General features: G+C 45.8%; 1 protein-coding gene across 15 annotated transcripts in view; it reads left to right on the plus strand.

Moving 5' to 3' along the window:
• The window catches only part of myo18ab (myosin XVIIIA b), a 272,470-nt gene that overhangs the window by 168,208 nt on the left and 79,668 nt on the right, over positions 1–24,594 (plus strand). For 11 of the 15 annotated variants that reach the window (XM_088907084.1, XM_088907085.1, XM_088907096.1 and 8 more), the window contains exon 1: positions 23,167–23,275. The exons of the other annotated variants lie outside the window; for them this stretch is intronic. The gene's annotated coding sequence lies outside the window, so the exon portion shown is untranslated. Of the gene's footprint in view, positions 1–23,166; positions 23,276–24,594 lie in introns of those variants that run through there. 15 annotated transcript variants of the gene reach the window in all.

The following is a 24,594-nucleotide window of genomic DNA, read 5'->3' on the forward strand; positions in this document are numbered from 1 at the left end:
GTCCTCCTCTTGCATTAGGATGCTTGCTGTTTAGCTCTGGGCATCTTTCATTCTCTCTCTCTCTAAAGCTTCCTGCCCCCTCCTCCAGATCCTGCCCTGTCAATCCCTTTCTTATTGGCAGTGGGATATGGTATTTCCGCTGCCTTGGCATCTGTTCCGCGCAATGTGGGAACAATTTTGTCAGCCTGAGTATTCAGATATTCAGAGAAGTTCCTCGATTTGTTGTGTTGTCTTTTTGGGAGCATGTTTGTTTTCTACATATAGCCTAGCTAATTAGATCCATTAATGTCATTGTTCTCTGTTTCCAAACTGTGCAATGCTTTATGGTTGTTTTTTACTAATATATTAATTTCCTGCTAGTGCTATTATTCAGAGAAACTCACAAGGAGTACAATTCTTTTTATTTCCATGCACAGTTTTGGAAAATATTTCCCAGGTGGGATTTGGAGCACACTGGGTGAAGCAGCTGGCTCAGGGGTACGCAGTGGCATTTCCTGCCTGGGATTTGAACCCGTGATCCTCTGGTCCTTATTCCTAACCACAGTCAAGGATCACACGCTCAAATTCCAGGGAGGAGGCATTCTGCGCCCTTAAACAAAATTGCTTCACCTTGATTGCTCCAGAATACTAGACAAATTTGTGGTAGCGGTGATTCCTTTCTTAAAATGATTTATACTCACTAGAAGAATGTTGCCGGTCTTTGTATGCTGATGTTGGGATTTTCCATCACACGCTACAGCCCTAGGCTGTGCCATCCGTTGTCATTAATGTGTTTGTGGGATGATGGAGCCAACGATCAGCATCAGTTCCATTCTGTTTGCATGATCAATCACAGTCATCAATCGCAGTAGAGAAACCGGCAGGCAAATCCAGTTTTTACCTTTTTGGTGAAGTATGAATTTATTTCCCAAGCAAGTCAGGAGCACGGCCTACACCTTCACATCTGAATCCCCAAGGCAGTGGAAAGACCAACAGTGCACGCCACTTCTGGGTATTAAAATGGTTAGCGGAGGTGTTTTGTGACTGATCAAGTATAATAATCCCTCATTATACGAGTTTAATTTGTTCCTCGAATACTGCTTGTAAGGTGAAAACTCATGTAAAGGAAATTAAATTTCCATTCCTCCTGTGTCATATTTTCCGATTGGTTCCAGAACTCAAAAGTGTTCCCTTAAGCTCCCAATCTTTACCTTAATACCACACAGAATGCTGTCTAAGTATGAAAACAATAACTTTCCTAGTTAATTATTTGAGTAAAGTGCCTAAAGACTTTAGGCGATTTGTGAACTAAAGGCAGGAAAGTAATAACACACCTGCTCATTTACAGTTGAAACAGTCATGCGCAAATCCATAAGCATTAAACACTGTCTCGTACGGTACGATATGCACTAAACACACACAAGAAGTTAAAATGTAATAAAAAAATAAATACCTCTGAGAAGATGTGAGAAGAAGAAGAATCTGAGCAATGCTTTACGTGAGCCCAGCTCGCTAGAATGAAAATCTGCTTGTTCAATGATAAAACAGGTAGGAACTACCACATCTTATATTTACGAAAACTCGTATAGCGGTTGTCTCTGTAGCAAGGGATTGCTGTGGGCACCTATCCCAGAAAGACATAAAAATAGATGTATCGTCCTCAAGGGCACTGTCTCCACACAGGCAGTCTGAACCTGTCCTCCTTTCTGGTAATGAATTGAGGCCTTAACGTGTACCTAACTGGGTATCTTTGGTTCCTGTGTCTGTTTCACCCAGGCAACCTTGTTGGCGCTCCCTGGTTTTTAAAAAATCTTGCCGTCTTCACCCCCTTCCCCCTCTGCGTGGTAAATTGGCGCCGTCTTTGTTGCGTTTGGCTGAGGCCCTATTATTTCATTCTGGGAGAGAGCGAGCGCCGGTCGAGGAAGTAATCCTGATTTGATTGGCTCACGTTGTATTGAAACGTTCTCGGCATTACTGATCTCTGAACTTGAACTTATTTTTCCGTAGCTCGGAAAACCTCCTTCTCCCCCCTCGAACAGTCGGCGTTAAAGTCTAAAACCAACCCCCAAAAAACAACAAACAAAACGTGGAATTTCTTGGTCGCAGGTGGTGAAACGGAACGTGTTTTTGTTTTTCTCCTTAGATTTCACCGGATTCAAGAGAGAGTTTTCTCTCACTCTGTCTGATCAACTGCCAGTACAGTTTTAAAAGCAATGGAGTGATGCATTTTCATATATATATATATTCATATACTATCTCCTTCTGTCTGGCCTCCTTTTCTTCACTCATTCTCAATCTTTCTTACTTTAATCTTCCCTACTCCCCTTTGCTCTCTCCCTTCTCCCCCCCCCACACCATAAGAGAATCCACAGCTAAAGCTTTTTACTTAACCTGGAATTAACCTCTGCTTGCTCCTAAATATATTTGCTTATTCTGTAAATGCATTTTTAAATGCATCCCTGGGGCAGGGATGGGTGTTGAAATGCACACAACCTCATTCCCCATGTGCGATTTGTCCTCATAAGCACCTAGAAAACCCCCCCCTTTTACTCATGACGTTGTTGTGTGCGATGTGAGCATGGCAGTTGGGCTTTTGTTCCTCCTGTGCTTGGAACGGCAGATCCTGCCTCACAGAAACATTGCCATACCCGTTATGAGCGACACAATATCGCACCCCAGCAGAGAAATGCAAGGAACCCTGTGCTGAGCCTGCAGCCTGCAAGTATCTGTGGGCACAGTCTGCTCCAGGGGCACACTCACATCTTGGGCTTAGGAGAGACATTTAAAGGCCTCCCACATATCCTCGGTGGTAGTTTGGGACCCTGACAGTATAGAACCAGTGGGGTTTTGTGTCCCAGGGAGGCTCTATAGCATTTCTATGAAAAATAAAGAAGACTCCTCATTCCAGTAGCTGTCTTGCATATTTTCTGTCCTGCTTTTCAGGAAAAATCCTAGATTCGCTCACGGCCTAGGGTCCCACCTTCGTGAATGTGCACCATTGTCCTCGTTTTAAGCCTAACACCCACCATCGCCAAAAAGGGAGCACACTGCAAGTAGACGTACACTTCGCATAGCAATTGGCACGCACACTGCCCTCGTTTGATTTCCTTTTACATTGTTCTGGAACAGAGAGCAGCATTTGAAGGGGTTAGTGAGACTTCCCTGAATTCAGACCAGTCGGTTCCTTTTTCTTCTTTATTGTTCAGAATAAGAACGTTATAGGAAGCGTGTGGGGTAGATAAAATGGTCATAATAAATCAACGCTTTTGAACAGGCTGCTGCCTTTAGGAAGCAATTGAGTTTTGGCGCGGAAGTCCAGAGGCTTGGACCAGACGCCGGATGATTGACACCAGTTTTTTTTGGTGCCGTTGGCTCCTTTGATGATGCAGCAGGTGGGCTCAGCGGGTTTCTTCCAGGTAGGTGGCTGTGCTGCCTTCTGTACATGAAGGCAGTAATTGACTGGGCTGGTGTTGAGGGGCTGAGGGCACTGTTGGTGCTGTAGCTGCCAAACGCCAGAGCTGCAGTTTTGTCTGATTAGCTTTGGCACTCAGTCATGTGATTGACGCAGTAGTGAAGGGAGAGCTGCATCCGATACAGGATACTACAGGAGTACATGTAGTAACTCGGACTGAGTTATGATCTGTTTGCGGTGCACTGATAATTTCATCTCGCAGAAGGAGCGACGAGTTAGCTGAACTGGTTCAGTAAGGGCTGACGAGTGGGGAGAGTGTTTTATCTGAGGTGAAATTAATCTGTTTCATGCGTGAATCACTGGGCTATTTCTTGTTCCGAGACTGCAAGGTATAACAGGTTTAAGCTCAGGAGTTTGCTTCATAAGAGAAGAGATGCCAAACGCGCAAGGGAAAAAAAAAATAGTATTGCAAAGCACTTCTTAATCCTGAAACCAAGGGGAATGTATTCAGCAAGGGACAGTATTTCTTTATTTGTGTATTTATACATGACATTGTGTGGGTGTGTGTGTAAGTCAGAGTGGCGAACTCTGTACGGGCACTCTGTAAGGAAAGGTCCAACTTTAACACTACGACATGTAAAAGTGCAGTGAAATGAATTGGGGAAGAACGCAGTATGAGAACTCCCTGCCTACATCCCCCTCCCCCCTCCAGTGGGGTTGGGCGGCCCCCTCCTAGAAAGCTGTGTCTGGGGGGGGAAAAAAAAAAGATGTTAGCGAAATGGGAGGTTTTCTGTTGGTGAGTCAGTGGAAACCGTGTGGCGAGGCTGGCAGGCCTGGCATGAAGCCTGCGAGTGCCGGCCGCTGAAGGCAGGGTCACTCTGTATGTGTGTATTCTGGGGGGGTGCTGCGCGGTGGAGCTGTGTATTCCAGTAGTAGTCTGAATGATTCCAGCTGTGATAAGTTTCCTCCCTTAAGTTCCTTTCTGGTATTTGTGGAATCTGCTTTGGAACAAACATCGCGCTTCCTGACTCCCTCTCTGGAGAAGGCAGAGCTGGGCCTGGTGCGCTGGGCTGCGTCTGGGCAGAGAAAGAGAGCGAGAGCTTCGATCGCGCTCTCCGGAGAGAAATGAATCCGTCGGACCAGGGCTGTACAGAAAGCCTTGCCACATGGGGGAAAAAGCAAGCTCGGAAATCGTGGAACTGGCCAACTTTCCGTCGGTACTCGCACACTCATGAAGTCTGGCTGAATGGAGTCCCAGTAGTTAGGTGCCATTCCTTTTACTCGGTAGAAAAGTATCTTTTAATGCCAGATGTCAGGGAGCTTAAAGCTTAAGGTACAGTAATTCTTCCCACATGCAGAATGGCGCTCTGAGAGAGCAGCAGGGTTAAGTCTGGACAGCCTGGGATGACAGGGCCTGGCCAGGGGAACAGGTCCACATTGCTTCGACATTGCATTCTTCAGATGCTCGGACTTTTTATAAATCCAGCCTTCTTGGATTACAAACCGAGAATTGTACAATTTACAAAACGAAATGAAATGAAGCTGCTAATTCGAGGTGTTGTGCCCTGATGTGTGTTTCCTGAAAAAATAAAAACAGACAAAGGCATGCTGTAGTAAATTCCTATCTGGGTACAATGGAAAAGGATGTCATATCTGTTTGTTAATACAGAAATGTGAAATCGATCCTGCTCTGACTCTGAGTTTTTTACACTGCCAGAGAAGCATTAAACCTCAACCTTCTGGGTTTCTCTTTTTGTTTAGTCCTGCCTTTGAAACTTTAAAAGAAAACCTGAACTGCCTGTTCCTGCTGATTCCCCAGTGTTATGTGCAGTCAGAGCTGTTTGGTTTCACTCTTTGACTGTGGATATCAGGCAGAGCCCTGTCGCTGCTGGATTTAAGTCCCTCCCTCAGAGTCAGGTACCTGTGAGATGATAAGATGCCACCCTGCTCAGCAGAGACAGGCTGGGCAAATGCTGCTCTGTGTTGCTGTCATGAGTGATGCCACTCTTTGGCTCCAGGATGAATTTCAAGGAGTACAGGTTGTCAGATCTACACCCCAGTGTGGACAGAGGATTCACTGTAATGCACAGTGACCAAAATGCGGTCTGTTGTGAGTGAAGCATTTGTATTATTCCATCCTACAACAGTGAATATCTGTAATATGTATTCCTACCTGAAATACTTGTAGCCATAGGTGTGAGGGTCACAGGTATGCCACAGGATGCACTGTTGCTACTTTGCTGTGAGTTGAATCTACTGATACTGTTGTCTCTAACCCATCTCTAATGAATTTATCAAAGGAAACTCCAATTCCATTTTTTGCAGCTTTCCATTGTTTCTTTCATTATTCCTAACCTCTGCTGTAGTTTCCCATATTTTGTTTTCTCATATATTTATCATATATCTTTGTACTTTATCTTGCTTCTACTTTGCTTTTACATTACTTTGTACTTTAGTTGGGCTCTACTTTCACTGTAATCCTATTCTGGAAGGGTCATGATTGATGTCAGGTCAGTTGAGGTTAGATGGGGATATTAAGCCACACAGCAACATGCAGTGATTCACTGACACAACACATTGCTACACACCCAGAATCAGTTTTCCGAAATCATAACACTGGGCATAAATGATACTGGAAAGATGACAGGAACATCATCTGTTCAAAATTACACAGCGCATACATCACTAGGATTTTGGGAACTTGAGAAGTAAAAGAAAATAAGCTTTATTCCAAGGATTGGTGAAACATTACTAGGGGAACAAGAAAACAAAGTGGTTTATATTATTGAAAACAGTGAAGCTGTAATGCAGAGTCCTTAAAGACTGAAATTTTGCAGCATTGTGTATGAACAAGGGCTTTAGGTGGTAAACTGACCGCAGCTGTCCAGACTCCTTGGTCTGTGGAAGTGAGATTTATCCGGAAATTGGGGGAAAAAAAAAAGAGAATTTGTAAGGAAAACAACAGAAAACACAATTCCCCAGTGACTCTGTGCTTCTTAGGAAATTAACACTTCCCCATTAAGAAAAGGCTTCTCTTTCAGTGCCATGAGAAAATCTGTGAGGTCCCACTGCTGCCCTTCTTGTTCCTGCTCACAGTGGACTTATGTTCTGACTGGACACAGGCCCTGACTGTCCGGAGCAGATTAAACACCCCTTTTCTGCTCATGTTCACTCTGCGCCCATTTGTATCATTATACTGATCCTACATATTGTAGTACTGAACTTGTATTCATTTCCCAGTCAAAAATACCGTACCATTTCTATTTCCAGAGCACTTTTCTAAGGCTAACAAGAAAAAACTGCTTGGGGAAATGGAACGACACGGAATTAGAAGAAACAAGTTTGGTGTCTTGTGATATTTCTGCGTCTGTGGGTTTGAAGCATGAATTGGGTTGCTGATGTGTTTAGACTTGGTGGCACATGGTGGCTCAGCCCGTGTAGGCTGTGAGGGCCAGTCATTGTATCATTGGACAAAGCACCGTAGTTAAGAATATCTTCTTAGGGAATGGCAGGAATTTCTCTGTAAAGCTGAGTGAATCAGATTCCAGTGTGCCGTGGGTGTCTGCAGTTTTACTGCTCCGTTCCAGGAGACTTCCCTCCCCTGGAGTGTGGGCAGGAGATATAGATGTGCGGGCAGTGTGCTGACTGCCGAATTGGCAGTGTTGAGGGCGTGCTGGTATCGGCTTTGATGATAGCACAGCTCAGAACTCCCTGCACCGCTAAAACGTGAGAGACTAGCTCTGTGGCTTCTGGGATGGAAAGTCCTGAAAGCCAGCTTTTGGAAATTGCAGAGTGTGTTATTTTGTTTCAGAGCTGAAAAATGCAAATATCTGTCAAGGAATATTTATTCAAGTTTTATAAACCGAGCGCGGCCAGGGACCTGCCAGTGAAAGCTTCTTGGCAGGGACTCGGGTATGTAAGCAGGCAGACTGATGCCCACTCTGTAGGGTGCCGAGAACGTGTTCAGGAGAGGAAGCTGAGAAGGTTTATGTTGGAGACCCCACTGTATACCTCATAAGGATGTGCGTCACGAATGTTGGATGAGTCTTGCTACTTTATAATTGAGAAATCACCTATGCCAGCTTAGAGTGTGTTAGCAGTTAACCAAAGTTGAATTGTGTCACATTTTTTCCTTCATAATAAACCCTTAGATTGTATGTATACTGTCTAAGCCTATGTTTACCAATATACGTGTTTCTCCCCAAGGGGAAACATGAGACTCATGCAGACAGGTTAGGGAACTTTATCTCTTCAGTCATCACCATAGGGGACCACAGCAGACTTCACACAAGAATGTAAAATCCTGTAAGACAGTAATAGTCAATCCAGAAGAAAGCCCCAGGACTGAGAGTGAAACAAAGACCTTAAGACGTAGGTAGGAGCTACCGGGGTGTGCTTTTAGGAGTGAACTCAGGGAGCACTCATTTACACAAAGAGTTGCAGGGGTGTAGAAAAATCTGCCCAGCCAGGTTATGAAGCATATACCCCGAGATTGACAACTCACCAAGCTGTTGTCAACCACATAAGCAAAGTGGACCAATTACCTCCTCTTATTTTTAACCCTCCATCTGTAGTGAGGGTGTTATAATCTGTACTAGTGTTTGTGCTCAGATACCATGTAATTTAATTATCATAAAGGAAAACAAAATGCCCATGTTTTATTCATCTTGTTGTTTAGGGGCGTGCACAATGCAGTTATTCCTAGCTCTCGCAGATGGGTAGTGAAAATAGTGTAGACTTTAACTTTTGCTGAAAACGGTCGCTTGTGGTCCCTTGATTTAAAGCTGCTTTGCTGAGCTTCTGTCGTTTCATACATAATACACAACCCCCCCCAGTAATATTGTTTTGCAGGCTGTTAAACCTCCAAGAGCCCATGCTGTCCTCTGGCAATACTTTCTGCTGAAGGGCCAAAATAATATACTTTTCTCAGGCCTGATTACAGTCATTGTTTGTCCTGTTCATGTTTTGATTATTTTGGATTGGCCCACTGTCTAACTTATGGAATCCATCAGTCAGGAATTGGTTTTCTAATTGCGAAAAGGAGCACTGTTAAAACTGTTGACTTGTCACAGTTGGGAAATCTGAACAATAATCAGGGTGTTTGTCCGGGTTCCTGAAGTTTGGCCAGAGAGTAGCATGAGCTGGTCTGTTTGTTCACAGTACTTTGAGTTAATTGAACTGGTTGTGGTTGGTAAACGCAGACTTTGTTACAAAACACTGGGCAGGGTCCTTCTCACAAACACGCTGCCATGAGCTCATGATTATATGTTCTCTGTGAGTAACAGGGCTGATGAGTATCGTGAACACAGGCATCAGTTGGCTATACCTTGCATAACAACAACAAAGAAAATGTTAGGTACGTTTCAAAGGTGCATTTGAGGTCATATAGAAGGGTAACATACCTTCACGTCCTCTCTTGCAAAAGAAAAAATTGAAAACGCAATAATTTCGTGGATTGACCAACACAATCTAAAATGTAATGCACAAACCTAAGTGAACACAAAACTGGAAGGATGCGGCTTTCCGGTTGGTCTTCAGTGTCCAGGCAATTCTCACTTACAGTCTAATCACACATTTCATTCCATCTTCTTTGACGTGAGGCGAACTGTGGTCTGCTTTGCATACACTGATTTCCCCTGTGTGAGGAGTTAAAGAGGAATGTACAAGTGCTTGCACAACAGCAACAGGAAAATGCATCCTCTGTGCCCTCTGAGGTTTCTCTGAGACATATTTCAGATTCTTAGTAATCAGTGGACCCACGTCATTCTCTTAGATGCAAGCATCTGTCGTTAATTTGATTTTCTTGATTTAGTTTTAGCGGTTTGTACGTTTTGGAGCCAGAAGTGCTAAGATCCTGACTTCGGTGAAGACTGCTTGTTTTATGTCCGAGCTCCTTACTGGAGGAGTGCTGGCAGGGATGAACACGTCGCTATATGACCTGTAATCTTTACGCCCCCAGATGAACTACAGTCCTGCATGCTTGCTCAAGAATGTGCTAGTCAGTCAGACGCAGCGTTCGCTGCCATTAGTAAAACCATTTAACTTTTACACTTGTCAGAACTCCCTGTCTGCACACGGATGTCTGCCCTGCTCTGAGCAATAATGATTCCTCCTCTCCGCGTTCAGCAAACTGCAGGTGTGAACAGGAACCAATTAATGCAGGATTGTCTTTGGCAAAGACAGGTGTGGTGCTCTCAAGATAGGTGAAGAATTCACAGCGATAAGATTATTCTTTCATACGCGTTTTTTAAGGTGATTTTTCTTCCCTCTAAGATCAGTGCAAAGGCGACATTGTTTTTGGTGAGATACACAGGGGTGTTCAGGTTCTCTTCTGGTATGCCGAGACAAAATGTTTACAAGACTTTTTTTTTCCTTATCCATCTCCTAGTCATGTGGTCTCACTCCTGTGTTAGGGATCACGAAATCTTTACTTTTGTAACCGTTTCTTGGCGGATTCCTCTTGGTCACAGTAGGGCCAGTTCTATGTGATACAGAGCCCTTCTTCTCAATTCTGTTCTGGAACTGGTTAATCTAGGCTCTTAATTATTTAAAGGCATTTGCTGCATACCAGTTCAATAATTGAGGAGATGGCTGTAAGACAGTACACATCACAGGAGCTATCCAAATTCCCTGCAATTCATCCCGTGCTGCTTTAAGAAAACAAAACATGTTGACATCCACTTCAGATTATTGACATTTTATTCAAACCAATCAGCAGCAACTGTGAACTATGGGCTGGGTTGAGCTGAGGTGAAGACGTGTGGATGTCTTATGAGTTAACCCTAACCCTAACCATGACCCTACCTCTAACCCTAACTCATCACAACATATTCTCAACTCAGCGTAATAACCAACCAAAAACTAAAGTCTACATTCACCACGATATTAGAAAACACAAACCTCCTGAGGGAACACAAAATCATATCTGCATATAGAAAAAACAAAAACCTACAGGATTACTTAGTCCAAAGCAAACTAAAACCGATACAAAACAGATCAAATACACCAAAAGCCAAACACTTCAAACAAAAAACTACCATCCAAAACAACAAAACCAAAGAAATCTTCCAGTTGCAAAGGGCGCTCTCAGAAAACACCAGTAACGCTGTCTATGGCATCCAGTGCAAAACGTGTGGGGTGACCTATGTGGGGGAAACAGGTAACTCCATCCGAACCCGACTGGCACAACACAGGTACAACATCCGGAACCAGCGGGAAAGGAGGACTCACCTGGTGGCACACTTCCTACAGCACGGGCTGGAAGCACTGGAGGCCACAGGACTGGAGAGCAACCCCAACTGGACAGAGATGGAAAGAAAGAAAAAGGAAGCAGAGTGGATCAAAAGACTTCATACTACCTTTCCACAAGGCCTGAACATCAGAAAATAAACTGGGAGGGTTTCAGTCGTTGGAAGGAGAGTGCAACACTCCTTGTCCCAGATGGTCCCTTCTTAGGGAAAATCTGGGAGAAAGAGCTTTGTTCCCCTATCCTAACCTCAGACCCTGACCCATCTAAGACTCCACAGGAGATCTGGTAAAATAGCACACCTTCCATTCCTGTGCACTGCAGGGGGTTGAATTTACCATAGCCCGTTCATTCATTGTTTAGAAATGTGCTCATTGGCCTTTTAAAAAAAAAAAAAGACCTGCAACCTTTCTACAGTGAGAACAAAACCCATAAGCCTGAACAAACACAACATTTACACCACTGTCACTGACCTGACTGGCCACGCAAGTTTCAGAAGTGAAACGCAGAACCAGAGGTCACAAATGGAAGCCAAAGGGAAATGCATTAAAAACTGAGAACAGGATGTGCTTTCCTTACACACAGGGCCGTGGGAGTCAGGCACACGCTGCCGGAACATGTGACATATTGTTGACGCTCTTACCCTGGTGTACTCGGCTGAGATCCTTAGAGCAGTTAGCTACTAACCACAAAACAAGCTGGATTTGCGCCTCTCTATTGCCTGTACTGTAGTATGTCACGGCACTTACTTCATAAGCTGCTGCAGTCGAGCCCAGTGAAAGGACTGAAAGCGTGGCATCACGTGCGTGTGTTGCGTGGTAGGCTGTGTGAGTTTGTGTTGGGGCTTCCCTCAGGTCTGCAGATACAGTGGATTCCTTGCAGGCCCATTTATTCCGGCTTGTTCTGGGGCCTAGAGCATGGGCATTACATTCAAAGAAATCAGGCATCCGAATCGTGGAGCCAGGGGGGACCGAAGAGGTGTTTTATGTGCTGTCCAAATGTTTGTACATCATTTCGAACGTTTACAAGAACCAAAATATTTGGTCATTTTGTATATTGAAGGCCCATCTATACATGAAGTCTTTTTTTAAATGAAATTAGCATAATTAAATGTTCCAGTTTAAAAAAAAAAAACAATTTGACAAACAGGTAAGAGATTACATTTAGTTTGAGAAGGGATTTGTGCGAGACAGGTCCTGAATTTGCAAGCTGGACAGAAATGGAAGTGGAGATTGTACAGCTGCCTAAGGGACCGGCCTAGTGTTTTCTGGTCAGTGTGCAGGACTCGGCTGACCTGCTGACAGTGCCCTACCAGACAGCCTAGCTCAGAATGTTCTGTAGAGGTCTAGACGAGAGGGCAAATACTGCTGTGCAATCACCATCGAGTTTTATAGCACTCCTGCCAATGTTAAGCACATCAAAATATAATTTATATGATTTGTTTTAAAAGCAATTAGAGAAGGCTAAACTGTCCTGGAATTGATTTTTGGTTTTGCATTAGTGCTGTGACATTAGAAGTGGGATTAAATTGGCTTGTGTTCTATTTCCTTAAGACCAACGCAGTACCTTTAATTTTAGCAGTCTGTTGGCTGACACGGGTTCTGAGTTTGCACGCTGTACAGAGATTAATCTGTTCCTCTTTCCCAGTTGGTGCTTGTGATTCTTGCTCTGTTCTGTGGTTTTTGTCTCTGTAGGACTACCTCATGAAAAGCTGTTCTGTCTTGCCGGTCAATGATCTAGTGTTGGACTCTGAGCAGGAGGGTAATTCAAGATATTTTTTTTTGCTGCTCATATGAAGATATCTGTTTAAAAGGAATGTTTTGTGGATTTCCTGATGCCTGTAAATATCGTTCCTGGTCTCTGAGTTATTTCCTGTTTACTTCTACGTGCTGTCCCTTTGTTTAAGGGCATCCTCTGTACAACTCATGACCAGAGAGCAGGGTGGTCTTGGAAGACCCTTTCTTTTTTAAGCTCACAGGCTGAAAGCTGCTGCTGTGGCTCCTCGTCCCTGCCTTTAACAGCAGTGATCTGTCCCTTTTCCTCCCCTCCCTCCCTGGCTCTGTGTGTGACAGGAGAGATCAGCAGAGGCGGGGTCAGCGCTGCTGATTTGTACTGGGTTTCTGCAGCCTGCAAGCGCTGTGGTGTAGTGCTTTTCCCTGCCTGCACCCTTCCAGGCGTGTAGGTCCTTGCGTCACATCTGGCCTCCTGTAGCCCTGCCCAGCTCAAATACCAGCTCTCATTCCCCCTTGTGTTGCGGAGCTTCAGCATTTTCATCTTTTTTTCTTTGCAGAATTAATGCCAAATTACATTAAAGGGATTATGTTTCTAAAGAGGCCTTTAGTCCTTAAACCACCAGACCTAGGAGTCGGTCTTGGATGAATTGTGGAACCTCCTACAATAAAAATCGCAAGTGCAGAATTACACACTTCCCCCTGCAATATTGCAGTAGTCTTTGTCAAACGAGCCTCCCATCACCTGACCTGACTGCTCTGTTGGGCAAAGGGTTAATCTCTGACGCCCTCCCAAAATGAAACTGGTTGCCTGATTGTCACACCTCTTGGGATCTGAAAAAGGAAAGGGTTTTTTTTTATTCCAGTCTTCTCCTTTGTCCTCTACCTTTCTGTTCGAATTGGGGTTGCCGTCCCTGCTAGTTCAAGGTTACCATACTTCACCTCCCAGAGGTGAACGTGCCAGTTCAGGAATTTTTGTGTAAGTCTTGACCCGTAAGAGACTGAGCTGCCTTCAAAACGTGTTTGGTCTTGCTCACAAGGTAGTCAGGAAAGGCAAATTCAGCATGGTTGAGTAATGAGGAGCGTTCTGCTGTGCTGATGTGAGGTTCACAGTGGGATCCATACTGTACCTGGCAGGAACAGGAAGCTGTTGAGAACTCGTCAGGCTTGCTCTCTCTGTGCTTATCATTGGGATACGCCCAGTAGAAGTGTGCGTCATTCACCTAATACAGGTCTCCTGCTTTGATTGCAATCTCTGCATTCTTGAAAACAGGGCACGTGTTTGCCATTCCTTGTGCAGGGCTGTGGCTCTGCTTGTAGGTACGCGCATGTGTCTGAGCAGGCTGGGTATTGACGGAAACGTCTGAACGTCTGGCACAAAATCAGGTCAAGGTGGAGGGCTTCCTGAGGTGAGCTAGAGGTGATCTTTACTCACAGCCTTGTAAGCTGTAGTTTTCCTTTGGACTTGCTCTCGTAATCTTGAGTGGGAATGAATCAAGGTGGAGGGCTTCCTGAGCTCTTGAGTCAGAGGTGACCTTTACTTACAGCTTATTGTAAGTCCTGAACTTGCTGGACAGCGTGACAGCCACCTGTGATGTGCTGTACTGTAAAGGGCTTCCTATAATATCGACGCTGCATCGGCATCGACATTAGGCTGAATCTAGTCTTGAAGAATTTACATTCTGTGTGAAGAAAAGCACATTTAAACGGAGCTTCTAGTAAACTTTTGGGAGGAAAGAAAAGAGCCAGATTCAGTCAGCCTCAGACAAGGCGTGATGTCATTTCCTTAGCTAAAACATTACAAACATTTCACATTATCCCCTTCTCTCCCTCACATATGTCTTTTGGCATCCCTCCTCCACACCATCTCCACCTTTGCAGTTTCCCCTTTGCTCACTCCTCACTCTGCAAGGGGGTCCTGGGCTCCTCATCCTCTGGTCAGAAGGTCAGCCCTCAGCCAGGCGGGTGAAGCCAGGTTTTCGACTAAAACCCTCCATAATCCTTTCAACACGCTTAATTCCTGTCACTCCTCGTGAAACCTCCAGTTGGGGTATGGTCTCGGCTATTCTTTTTTCTGCATCTAGACAGGCTTAAAATCCGCTGCAGTGCGAGACCTCTCTGCAGCAAGCCTTTCACTGAGTCGTGGAGCACTATTAGCCGCAAAGAGGTAATGGAGCTGAAAGATTTTGCCTGCTATCCGGGAGGTAGTGCTGCTGTTTGACTGGATGCCTGATGTTGACAAGCCTGGTTTCCCAGCATCTGGATGGTGTGCTGCCCCGGATGATTTGCTTTGAGTGTTTTTCCCGTTATTTCATTTTCGTTATCACTTTTTTTTGGGGGGGGCTGGTGGCGACCCCACGGTGTTGTTAAAGTCGTGAACGCGCCTCGTTTAGACTTGTCACGGGCCTTTCGGGAATCTTCCCGTCTCCTGTTTTCAGAGCGTGACGTCCGCAGGAAGCGCGCTGCGTTTGACACTCGGCGAGAGCTCCTTCATGGCTTCTCGTGTTGCCAGGGGTTTTCCTAGCTTCTTACCAGAGGTTTCAGTGTAGTTGAAGGGCAAAACCTAAATAGACTGAATTTATCTCCTGTCTCTCTCTGACCGATGGTTTTACCTCTTAATGACAGGCTGCCTTATCCTTCAGTCTATTATGGAGCCCACAGATATTTACTCTGGGGTCAGCGGCACTCTCTCCAACATTTTATGGCACAGAGAAATAAAAACCCATTGGTATTAACCAGAGGGAAAAGAAACCTCTGACCTGAAACCCACTCGGTTATAATTGCTGCTCTTCTATTTCTCAAAGTCACTTCTGCTAAGTTGAGAATGGTTGAGGCAGTGAACAGGCCGTCCCATGGTATATGAAGATGCACTGAAGATGATGGGAAAGTGGGGGCTACACACTGGTGATGGAGGGGAGTCCCCATTACCTATAAAGTGCTTTGAGTGTCCAGAAAAGCGCTATATAAGTGTGAGGAATTTAATCTAAATATCTTGAACTGTGGATAGAAGAATATGGTTGCTGACAGCATATAAGAACATAACAAAAGCCTGCTAAGAAGAGGGGGCCTTTCTGCCCTTATTGCTCATTTGGTAGTTAAGTAGCTGAGAGAATCCAGATTTTCATCATTCATCTTCTTAAAAGTGCCCAGTTTGGGCTCCAACCAGCTGGCTGGGAAGCCTGACCCAGAGTACTTTTAGAAAAGAAGTAAAGAACTGTCTCCTAATCTGTGTCCTAAATGAAGTCTCCAATCATGCCTCCATTTTCTACTTTCACTACTGAGTGTGAACAGGTGCCCAGGGGTTGAACCTACCTACAGAATAGCTCTTAGGGATCACGTCTTTTCTAGACTGAAGAAGTAAGTTGAACCTGTGTTTGAGAATCTAAGCTTAATGCCTTTCAATTCTTTTGCCTGCTGAGCACCAGGACACTTTGCACTGTCTTTGCATTGGTTTAAGGATAGCTAAAAAAAACTCTGCTTTGTGACAGGAGATTTCTGTTTTGGTCAGTCTGTTCTGCCTTTTCAGTCCCCTTGTCCTTCTCTCTTTCTGTTGAAAACGAACGTTTCTGTGTTTTATCGAGCCTGAGGTGCCTTGACTCCCCGGTCAGCAGTGATGACCCCGGATCTGTGCCAGGCCTCACCGGGGCCGGCTCGCCCATCTCCAGGCCCGGTGACCGGGGTAATCCAGGCAGCTTTCTCTGCTTGCCTCTGTAACTTTTAACCCCTGTGAGTCTCTGGCCTCCTCTGAGAGCAGAGCCGGGAAATCCATGTAAGCTGAAGGCTGCAGGTAAGCAGCTTGTGCTTTCCACTGTTCATCCGATTAGAGAGAAGGGGGGCCGGGGGAAGGACAGCCGGGGTCAGGAGGCAGATGGGGAACCTCTGCCCCTCACCCCCACCTTCCCAGCCTTCCCTCCCTCCCCCTCCCACCCCCCTCATTGCCTGGTCGTCCTCACCGGTTTCCATTCAGACCTCTTGAACTTGGGATTTTCCTGTGTTTCACCCAATTTCCTAGATCTTTTTGCCTTTTGTTAATATTGGAGGTGGATGAAGAGTACAGACGGGTGCAATGCATGCATCTTCCATTCCCATTGATGGGGGCGCGTGTGGCACGCCCCAGTCCTTGTGCCCAGCATGTGTCTGATTTGAAGAACCAGTAGGCTGGTTTGAAGAATACGTCAGTGTTGGCTGCCCTCCCAGGTGGGTGGTGACCAGTGCAAAGCTCAGGTGGCATTGAACAGGCACGGGATGGGGTGTTCCATTTCCGATGGGGGTGTGCAGTGTGTATAGTCTGTGCTGTTACAGCAAGGGGTGTATAGCTCTAGTCGCACAGTTTCCCAGTCGGCTACACCTGCAGTTCGTTCCCATTCAAATGGAAAGGAAAATGATTCTCCCAGTTGTGCTTTAACACATACAAAACCCCAGCCCCCTACCCTGCCACATTTTCATTTTTGTAATGTGACTTTCCCCTCACGAGAGCTACAAATGAGGCTTCTTCGCACTGCCAGGATATCTTGGGAGCGAAACAAGTCCACTTAAACCTCAAGGGGCTGTGCAGCACAGTTCTAGCGAGAGGAGGTTACATTGTTCGGTCTCTCAGAGAGCCCCCGAGCGGTCCCTGCAGTCTCTTTCTCGCGTGGGTTGTTTTCACCCGGCCATTCCTACAGCACGCTGAGAAGCAACTGACATCATGCTTGCATGACAAAACCTTCAGCCGTGCGCAACAGCCGTGCAGCATAGTTGCTTTTATGTTCTAGAGCAGCGAGAATTAAAGATGAGCGTGCAGAATCGATGGCCGTCCCTGGCAGCTGTGCACCCCGCTGTGATACAGATGTGCGTTTGCTGCTTTCACTACACGTCTGCTTTCTCCCAGATCGTCCTGCCCCGTGAACCCAGGAGCTTTGCAAACTGACCTTTAACCCTGGGAGAGGTGGTGGTGGTGAAAGTTCACCAGCAGCATTAATCCCTGAGCTTATGTCCATAGTGTAAATTCAGCACTGTTTATCAGCATTCCGCACAGATTACTGCAGCTAAATAGAATTAGTTCACCATGGAAACAAACAATAATTGTGGCTTTGGAGAGCGTACGACTATGTTAATTGTTACAAGTACAGTCGGGCTTTGTGCTGTGGTACACTGCGAATCAGTCTCCATCTCACACAGGGATGCAGATTTTCAATTGGCCATTTATTTATTTTACCCACATGCAGCAAATGGTCCATTGAGATGAGAGCCTTGTTTTCAGGGTTTGGCCAAGCTGGAAAAGAACATTTCATTTTTACAGCAAATTATGCATGGAGAGCTGATGGGCAACTGCAGTTCAGTTTCTTCAGCTGCTTAGCTGCTTTACATAGTTAGCTAACCTACTGTATGTAAAGCCTAGGTAAAACAGAACAGGTTGCCATGAATCGTAACCAGGTGGTGTTCTCATCCCCAGGTTCGTCTGGGATGTTCACTGAACTTAGGAACATTGTGTATGATCAACAAGACACAAAGAAAATCGATAAATCGGCAGCCTTTATCTTGAAGAAATCTTTCTTAGTGGATGGGAATTTTTTAGGGGTGCTCTCAGACATTCCACAGACCCCATCATTTCTCTCCTGATGTATTGCACATCTGCAGATGAAGTCGCACAGCTCCCCTGTAGCGACCATGTCTGCCAGCAAGGTTTCGGGCCGGAAGGGTAAACTTGCCAAGCTTGAGAGGCGGTGAATAGAATCCATTTTCATTTTTCTGATTGCCCTCTCTTTCTCTTCCTTTTTGTAATTAGAAAATGAACTTAAGCACCACGACGCAGACAACTCCAATTACTGCATTTCCTGTCCCAGAGAAGCGATCTTATCTCGCGGCATTAGCCGGGCTCAAGATCAGAGCAGCGTGCTGTAAATCCTCCTGATGCTAATAATAGCTCCTGCTGAGGCCGTGGGGCAGTGGGATGGGGAGATGGATGTGTGTGAGGGGGGGTGGTGTTCTTAGGCCACTGCTCTTCACAGAGAAGTTCAGGATTCCCAGGCAGAGGGAGAAACGGCTCTTCACATCACTGTGATGAAAGCGACCAGACCCAACATCTTTGCACATGTCTACTTCCCCTGCTTCCAGGGGAAGGCAGGGTCAGAGGGCGGTGTGCAACCAATCCCCTGGGACTCTTCCTCTGGAGTCAGCGCAGTGGATCATGAGCGCTGAGCAGCCAGCACTGCTAGATTCCAGGGAGGAATCTTTATTACTTTAGTTTTATTATTAGCTTTTTAATTTTACTCGGGTATCTTCGATGCACACCTACGTTGGGCCCCCACCTTCAACACCCCATACATCTAAACACATCCTCTTGATGACCAACACCGGCCCCCCTCCTCTTCAAGGTAATATGATGCTGTCTGTGCATGCAGTGCATGAAGGCTCCCAGGGTTATTTTGGCTGTCATATAGTGAAATTGTGTATTGATTTTTTTTTTTCCTAGAGTGCATTTGTACTGCATCGGAGACCACTGACTTTGATCTTTGCCATTCAGATACAGTTTCGAATTGTTGCACGGATATCTTCTTGTCCACGACATAAGGCTTTGGTCAGCTGGAGGTCAGTGCAGGTTGGGTGGCAGTGCTTTAGCCTGGAAACAGCAGGTGTGGAAAGCATGGTAAACCATACCCAGTGTATTGACCAGCTTTCCCTCCTGCTGTGCCAACCGCTACCAGCTCATCTTCATTGCTCATGCCAGTGCCCTGGCGAAGACCGCGATGCGTCCACCAGTGCTATACGTTTCGGAGTGGTCGGAATCCGAACGTTGCAGTGATAATCTGCTTACTGAATTAAAGCAGTCTGGCTCTTTGAAACTAGAAGCGCGCGGCACGACTGTTCTGCTTGCTTTGTGGAGAACTCTATCATGACCAGCGAGCGGTTCTTTGTTGTTTTTTAATGGATGACAGACGCCATCCCTGCTGTTGCTTCTCCTATTGAAATCATTTTTATATTCCTAGCAGTATGCCTGGTAAATACACGACTACGACATTGTGCTAAGCTTTTCAAATCTCGGGTCTCCTAGGGCTACGGTCTTGCGCTTGAATTTTAAGGAGCGTCTGGCTCTAGTGATTGTTCTTTTGTCGGGAATGGAAAGTCTTGTCTGGAAGGACATCCTCAGGAATTTTCGTGAGGCTCAGGCAGCCTCCCTGCCCCACCCAGGATACCATCCATGCTGGGCATGTAGAGCTGTGCTTTGTTTGGTCAGAGCTCTGTTTAGAACAGGTGAGCGTGTGCCAGCCCTGTTTGACTGTTCAGACATGAGGGATTGCCTGCAATTTAACAGCCAGCTTGGGTTACTAAATAAAGAGGTGTGGTCTCTAATTTGTCACAAGTCACATTAGTGGAAGCTCACAGCATGCACCAAGTCCCGTTGATCTTGTTTGTTAGGAGTCAGTAACACCCCTGTATTTGTCACCACACTTGGCCTCTGCATGGGTACCTGATTACTAATCACAAAATAGCTGAAGGGAACTTGCTTATAGAGGCCCAGATACAGAATCAAGCATTCTCAGCAAATAAGGGGATGAACTCTTAGTGCCTTGTTTGTTTTTGTTAGTCTGGGCTGTGTGTGATGCTCACTGTGATCTCTGACAGTACATCCTGATGCTCAATTTTGGATTTAGGTTAATGGTCAGGTGTCTCGAATTTGTTTGTGACTTCAGCAGATGGATTTGATCGGTTGCATGGACTAAGAGATAGCTCCCAGTCACTTCTGCTGGACTCTACAATAATAATTCCTTAAAGAGCGCTTTTCTGGACACTCCACCCAAAGCGCTTTACAGGTAATGGAGACACTTCTCCGCCAACACCAATGTGTAGCCCCACCTGGATGATGCAACACCAGCCAAAGTGCACCAGTACGCTCACATCAGCTGTCAGTGGGAAGGAGAACAGAGTGATGAAACCAGTTAATAGAAGGAGATTATTAAGAGGCCATGTCTGGAAAAGGACCATTTTGTATATTGTTGAATATATTGCTTTTGCCAATTGCTTATTCTATACTTACCCTGTACAGGCCACTGCAGCCCAAAAGGATGGAGTATGTTGATAGTGATGCAGGATGCATTGTGAAACCAGATGCACAAATGATCCCACCTCAGGCAGATAGTAGTGATTGATTTTCCTCAGGCCTGGCACCACTTTTCAGTCCACACGGCATCAGGACCTTGCACCTGGTCTCACTGTTACTTTATCAGACCCAGAACGTCGCAGTGCAGGACTGAAGCAAGGGCACAGCAGTTTTATCATTAGTCAGTGCTTAGTGCTTTGTTTTTTACACCTGAGTTACAGCATCCTGGTTTGATTTATAGTTTTGTTCAGATGAATTCTGTTTTGAATAAGAATCGGCTCAAATCCAATGAGACCTTTTTAAATGTGCATCACAGACAAATGGAATTGAACAGAGAGCTCTTGCAGTTTTGTGGGCCAGCCTGGGCAACACTAACAAACTCAAATGTATTGGAAAGCCAATGGTGCCCCTTTGTGGTGTATTTGGGGAACTGCCCTAAATCAGGTATTCTGCTGGAGATGGGGTCTCTCTAGTGGTGAAGTGTGATTCTGCAGTCAAACGCACAGTGTGGATTTCCAAAGATGTGGCCATCTGTCGGTAATATTTAATACACAGCTCCTGAACAAATCACAAGCTGAAGAAATTAAAAGGGAAGTTAACTACCTTTTATTCTTATTACATCGTGATCATTTTATTGTAATACTTTGATTTGAGTATTATTATTCAAGTAGTTGTATGCATGAACCTGAGAAAAGGTCACAAACAAATGCAGCTTATTCTGCCTCAGCTGTTTCATGAAAGAAACGTTGTTCCAGGCTCCCACAGCACTTTGCTAATAGGAGTATCAGTAGTATTACAACAAGCTTCAAACTGTTGTCTGAAGTGTATATATGATGGACATAAGTTCCCTCCTGACCATAGACTTTGCCTGCTCAGTCTGTCCAGTCGTATCCCAGTCTGTCCACCTGGAAAAATGGTGCCTTTCTGTCGCACATTTGTGGACTTCCTAGGGGGAAACTAATGTCCTCTGCCCCACTTATCTCACGATAACAAATCTTGTTCGTTTTTAAAGTGAATGCATGCTGCTTATCGGAGTCACAAAAGAGCAGGTTTATCAGCGTTTGCGCCAACATGTTTTTCACACCCTTCTGTCTTAAAAACTTCACATGATGAAAAGCTAGTGCTTTTCTGCCTTCCTGACCTTTTAAAGAAAGTGTAGCTGTGTTTTATCGGGGCTGGCATACTGTATTTTGTTTTGTTTTTTTTCCTTCCTGTTTAAAAGCTCGTTATAAATTGCACAGCAGTAAAAGAATGTTATGAACAGTCAGGCATGAAGAACAATAAAAGACAAAATGCAATCAAAAATGCTGTGGGCTGTGCGTGAATTCTAAACAATCTGCATTTACAAGAAGCTGAAACATTTTGCCTTCTCTCATTGAATTAAACTGCACCCCTCACTTTGACATCATATTAGACATTTAGAAATGTCTTTTTGCTGCTCATTCTTCTTTCCCCACAGGAGATTTCCGTGTATAGGAAAGTGTCAGGACACACACTTCTTCATCAGTGTTTTTAGGGCAGAATTAATCTCGATTGTAATTTCTCTCCTGATCGGGGACGTTGCTTAATTTAGGTGTTCTCAATTCCTGTGTGGTGTCGAGAGACTTTCCGGAGTCCACATCCAGTGGTTGTTAGCACTTTTGTTTCCACACTTGAGTTAATTATGAAACGATAGTACTGATAAATGTAGGCCATCAGTGTGGAGGTTTAGCTAGAGCACTGGGCTCAGAATGAGAAGGTTGTGGGTTCAGTTCCCAGGTGGGACACTGCTGGTGTACCCCTTGGGTACTTCAGTCAGACTGCTCCAATAAAATACCCAGTGTAAACTGGTCCAAATTCCAGTCACTTTTGATTATATTGTCAGACTAACTAGAAAAAGACAAATGAAAGAGCACGTTCACATAAAGAATGACAGCACTGATCATCCTAATGCAGATTTCTATTTATTAGCATTTTTTCTTAGCCAGACACTTGGCGTGGATGGAATTCTCAAGTTGTTTTTCTGCTTGCTCAGCCCAAACAAATTGACCCCAAAGGTGTTCTTCCAAGTAAACTCGGCTTTTGCCAGGTCACATTTTCCAGCGGTGCATAATTGACTTTGTTAGTTGCGCTCAGTCCCTTAACGAAAAGGATGAAAAGGAAGGTGGGGGGGTGAGACACTTGCCCGCAGCTCTGTGTAACGTCCTTCCTCCTCGGGGGTCAGGAAGACCGTTAACTTGTGAAGAAACCACCGTCATTTCCTCGCCCTGCTGTTGCTCTTCACCTCTTGGGAATTCCTCTCAGCGTTGGCGTCTCTCCCTTTGCCTTTGTTTTGAGATGCATTTATATATATATACATTTTTTGTCTGTGTCTTCGTCTGCTACAACCGGCCTCGGATCCGTCTGGGGGAGAGTCACCTCCTCCCGCAGGGGCAGGGGGCAGCTGGAGCCGCGCGCACACACCGTACACGCGCGCGCGCGCTCTGCCCCCCCAGACAGCGTGCGCTGCGCTGAGAGCCAGCAGCAGCTGAAGGGAAACAGCAACTGGTGTCCGAGAGGGGAGCAGCCGCTACCCGCCTCTCCGCATTCTTGGGGTGGAGGAGGTGGAGAGGCCAGGAGGGGCTATTTTTAGTCATCCCGGTATCAGACCAGCTGTCCCCCGACCCCCCCCCCCCCCATGTCCCGGTGCAGCGTCAGGAATATCAACACTCTCCTGACCTATCACATTACTGCGCTGCTCTTCAGACGGAAGCCTGCATCACCGTCGGCTCGCTGTAGCACTTCTCCTTTGCCACTTTCTGTGCTCTTCTTGGGGGGGATCCGCTGCACCGCGTCTGCCTCTTCTTGTGGTAAGAGAGCCGGGGGGGTGGGGGGGGGGGGGGACGAGCGCCAGGTCACCCGGCTCACCGGTCTGCCTTCTCCCGGGTCCGAGGGCTGGAGGAGCCGGGTTGTAGGTGCAGGCCGGCAGCGAGTCTGGTTTTGAAATCTGTAGGCTAAGTGTGGTGTCTCGATTAGGCCCTGGTTGCCTTTGCACAGGGCTGCTGCTGCCACTATTTTTAGTGTAGCTGCTGTTGAGGGGGGGAAAAAGTTGCGACAGGCTCGTCTCCTCACGGGTTCAGCGGTGCTAGCCATTTTGTCCAGTGCTATATAGCATGTAGCTGTCTCTGTGATTTCCCCGTCTGTGTAACTGTCTTTTTTTCTGGTCTGCCATGCGCTTATTTTAAGGGGTGGTTTTCAGTCTGTGTTCTTTTAAGTTATTAAGCAACACCATATTTTTTGCAGTTCTTTGAGACTTACTCCGACGTTCTGGGGAATGAGATTTTTTTTCCCCCCACAGACTCTGAAAACAGAATTCACGGTTCTGAAACTGGGCTGTGCCCCTTGAACCAGGCGGTTTCCTCATCTTGCGCCAAACAGAACACCCTCAGATTATGAAGAGGTGTGATGCTGATAAAGGGACATCAGAGCCCTTATTTAGTAGTTGAAAAGCAGATGTTAATTACAGCTCAGGAAAGAACTTAAGGTATTGTACTGCTTTTCCTCTGCCCACGACAACTTGAATGTCTCAAGCTCTTTGAAACTGTTACCGTCTGGAGCCACTTTGTCAGACGAGCTTTTCTTTTAACAGTGGATGGTGAAATGGAGAATGAGTAATTTATAATAAATTAAATTAAAACCTGTATTTGGAGAGAAAGATGCACATGTCTTCTTATATCCTAAACTGAAAATGCAGTTTAGTGTTTAAAGTTCTGACTCTAGGCTTGTTTTACCCTGGCATGCTGAGGATGTGGAATGGGCTCCGTCTCCGGGTCTCCCGAGACGCAGTATATCTGGCGCTGCAATGCGCTGATCCGACTAGGTTGGGCTGAGGTGTGAAGTGTCAGCCTCAGCATCTGAAATAAGGGAGTTTGCCTGCCTGTGGCCCGTCGGACAGTCCTGAGGTGGAATGGTTAATGTGTTGCATTTCTTCCAGAGATTTTTTGGTACATTTTACAAAACTATGCTTGGTTGTACACCAGTTTGCAATACATTCTGGGTGGGAGCGAGGGTTGTGGCTCAAGACTGTAGGTGCCTGCTGGCTTGCAGCCAGATGAGCAGGAGCAAAACGAAAACAGGCTTGGGTGTGTCGCACACATTTCCTATCCACTTTGGTAGTGCTGAACGTGAG

This window comes from Atractosteus spatula, chromosome 27, assembly GCF_055471065.1.
Source record: "Atractosteus spatula isolate fAtrSpa1 chromosome 27, fAtrSpa1.hap1, whole genome shotgun sequence".
Classification (NCBI taxonomy): Eukaryota; Metazoa; Chordata; class Actinopteri; order Semionotiformes; family Lepisosteidae; genus Atractosteus; species Atractosteus spatula.